This window comes from Pinus tabuliformis, chromosome 7, assembly GCF_031772625.1.
Source record: "Pinus tabuliformis cultivar Carrire ecotype Pingquan chromosome 7, CPIR1, whole genome shotgun sequence".
Classification (NCBI taxonomy): domain Eukaryota; kingdom Viridiplantae; phylum Streptophyta; class Pinopsida; order Pinales; family Pinaceae; genus Pinus; species Pinus tabuliformis.
The window spans coordinates 674,833,084-674,837,227 of NC_142293.1; positions in this window are offsets into that span (position 1 = coordinate 674,833,084).

Below are 4,144 nucleotides of genomic sequence, written 5' to 3' on the forward strand. Positions count from 1 at the left end.
CGTACTTTTGATCTCATGTTTCTAGGCATTTTGATTAAGCCATCAAACTTGTTAGAGTTAGAGATGATTAGGCCAAGCTTGTGCTTGCTTTTGAATTTGTACTTTTTCTAGTCATATTTGTTCGAGTGTATCCTTTAATTGGATAGCACATAAAGAGCTACTATGGAACCTTTGTTAATGTACTCTAGGCCACTGAATTCTATGTCCCACACAATGAATAACAATAAAAACCTCTTAATTATTTCATTGAATAACAATACTAATACATTGTGTTGTTTTGAAATACATGATTGGTAGGGTTGTCTCAATGATCCCAAATAAGGTGAAATTGAAAGAAACAACTCCAATTACTTAATCCAAAGTAAAGGAAGGCACTGCCATTATATACTCTAGTACTTCCAACAAGATAACCTTCCCCATTTTTATGAATATGTAGATCTCTTCAAGATGTACAAAGAAGAGGTTGAGAGACCAACATTTTCCAAATCCAAGTGAATAAGACAATAACCATGCTATTACAAATGACAGATTGTATGAATATCTCATCTTTATAATGTGGTAATGAGATCAACAATCTTCCATTGCTTGGACATGCAACCCAAGTTCATTAATTGTATAGTTAAGTCTACCACATCACAATGATTAAATTTGGCCGAAGGATGTGTCACTTGAACATCTTGAACAAACTCTGTAATGGTCTCAGAATTTTGATTGAAGAATGAGGTGAACTATATTTTACATTTGAAATTTGCAGTTTTTGAGCCAGTAATTTATACCCAAAATGTGTCCCAATCTAAAGAATGTAGTCAGTTCTATTTGACATACGAGGGTGGCTTTTTATTCTGACGATAGTAGATTATCATTATTCTTATTTAAGATATAGTAGATTTTCCATTCGGATAGTAGGATTATCTTTCAGATAGTATATTTGTCATTCTTCATAGAGGAAGTCATAATAACAAATCTCAAATTTGAGAAGTAAACGACTATGAAGCATGAAAATTCAGATTAGGATGTGTTGAAATACCCTATATCTCATGTTAATGATTATTCTATGGGTGGTGGAATCTTCTAGTAAAAACATCGATTGAATACCATGGACTTGTGTAAGGCTTATTGTGATAATTTTTTTAATGATCTTAAATTAAATGAGAAGATCAATTCATAGAGAAATTGGGATTTTAGAATGGAAGCTTATTTAGTTAATGAAAGACCAATGAAAATATTAGAATACACTTTTACCCTTATTCTAGCATTGAATAAAATGCCGTGAAAAGTAATGTGTCTCTAGTTTTGGATAAAAGGACCCTCAGCTTTCTTCGCAACTTTTGTGGTCACTGGCCACTTGTGAAAGGAGTAGGCATCTTTAAAAATGCGGTGCCATTTAGAAGGGAAATACTAATAGCAGCAGGGCAAAGGCAATTATTCCATTCGTTTAATTATTTCTCATTTGTCTGGTCATATTGTGAGCTGCATTATATATCATGAAATTGTTTTAGTACTAGTAAACAATGATTAAATATATAATAAATTTGAACCTTTGACATTTAGAGGACATTTCTCTCAATTTACAAAAAAATAAAATATGAAAATCATGCTGGAAACAATTCTGAAGTTTTGAGTCTTTTATTTTCAAGATTAACTAATTGGTTTGGAAGATGAAAAACCATCAAATTGGAAGAGTGGGACTTTTATATTCACTAAGGTTTTAAAGAAACTATATGCATGAAACTTATACTAGCACCTTCTAGTGGAATTGATAGTGCACTAATCCGTTGCTTGCCATTATTTTGGTTTTGGTACCACCTTATAGCATATCTAGGTTCAAATGCTATTTTCCATGACAGACAGTTGAATCTGTTTCAACTCTAATTGATTCGAGGAGTTCCACAAGGATGTCACATGAGCATTTATGATGCCCATTTTGACGTAGACAACTACCTATGTTAAGGTTTTATTTTGCAGTTCCATGTTATTTATTTATGAACATTGTGTAATATTGATGCATTTGGTTGAACATGTGAAACTACTTAGGTTGGATTTTGATGATGGAAATATTTGATGTATGACTTACTTGGTGATGATTTATCTAGTACATGACTTATCAGAGCTATTGTTGTTTCATGTATGGCTTAAGTGGATATGATTTATCTAATGAATGACGTAGTGAAATTATGATTGTTTCCAGTATGAACTACAAAATTGACACATGGATACTAGACTTAATAGTGTGATGATTATATGTCTTGTTGGTATATAAATGCATGAATGAGGGCGAACCCGTAGGGGGAAATAACTATATGATAGCCGAGAGTTACTCTTCCATTGAGGGAAGGTTGAGACATCTCATGGGGAAGGTATAATGCACATTATTCTATTATATTTGGTATCTACTTGATATGCACTCTTATGACATGAATAAAATGCAAATGACAGATGGCAAAGACTACCTGACTGTATTATTCGATGACAAGTCCAAACAAGTCTGTAGTGTGGTTCGTGTTAGGGTGTTGACCCTAGTTGTGAAGGAGGGGTGGAGGCATTTCCCACCGTGTATCCTCCAAATGTACTCTCAGATTTACTTGGGAGAAGAGAAGCCAACTGTAAGGATGAAAGGGAAATTAATGACATTAATGAGAGGTGGAGAAGAGAGGAAGGGCATAAAAGGGGAAGGAGGAAGGGAGAAAAGGGGATGTTGGGTCTTGCTTATGATTTTGGGGTTGGATGTGATTTTAGGATTGGCTGTGATTTTTGGAGACCTTAGGAACCTGTGGAGGTTTCTTGGGTTGTTGAGAGGAGGGAAATATTGTTCATCTTGGTCTGGATCATTCGTCTTGGACACACACACTACATTTGGTTGGACTTGGGCTTAGAGGGATAGGAAACCTGTGGAGGTTTCCTGGGCTAGGAATTATTTCCTAGTTGGCTGGGAGGTAAATCCAGTTGGGTTAGTCAAGAGGAGTGTTCAGCAGGAGCAGCAGCTCACAGGCATCTCCACCAACCACCGGTACAGGTATTCCTCTATAGATTGTTCATGTAAATTTATTAAAATGGAATGTTCACTATAAGTTATAAGGATTAGGATGTAAATGGTAAAATTTTCATTGTTTAAAAGTCTTGTAAGAAAGTAAATTATTGCCTCTAGTTGCATTTAAATTCTAGAGAAATAGATCTGTTAGAAGACCCTAGGATAGGGCTATTACATATGATCCATGTGATAGATTTAATGTAGGAAACCTATATAAGAATAAACATACTTGATAATTCATTTGGTGATTTACATTGATAAATAAACACTTACTTAGATACCATGGAGTAAAGAGATTGCAACCTTTCACACATGTGTGACCCTCCTTGATTTACTTATAATAGTTGATTATAATTATATTTAGGGTTATTACAGGTTATCCTTGCTTGAAATGATCTGACCTGAAGGCATGGATAAGGATGAATGAATTGATATAAAGTTTTCATTTTTAGAAGTGGCTTTATATTCTAGTAGATTCTTCCACATTAAAAGGTACTCACTATTTCTTGGATGAAAGAATTTTTTTCCTACTTTTGATATTCCTTCAAGATGCATAATTAGTCTACCTTTTTCATTTAAAAGGGATAATTTTTATTATATAGGAGTTGTTGGACCTGTCATTTTCTTCCAAATTGAAACATTGAAGACATATTGTAAGTTCCATTTCTTTGTTATTTCTAGCACATACACTGCCTGGCCAATTCTCCTTGAGATTTGGTAAGGGCCATAAAACTTGGGTGTAAGTTTATGTTTTATGTAATTTTTGAGTGAATTTTAATTGTATGGTTGTATTCAAACAAATAAATAGTCTCCTACTTCAAGTTCACAATCATCTTTTCTCAAAATATCTTTTTTCTTCATTTAGTTCTTGGATTACTTGAGATGGATTTTTAGGAATGAAGGATTTCACTAGAAGTCCCTAAGTAGTTTTATACATAATGAGACTTGAAATTGGAGACATTATACCCTTTCATTAATGGTGTATGATACAAATATAAGGCTTAAAATAAAACCGTTTTGTCTAAAGTGTGATACATAGTGTTATACCAACATTCAATAAGATCTTACCAACTATGATATTGTGATTGATGGTCATTCAAGAAATTCTTGAGGTAT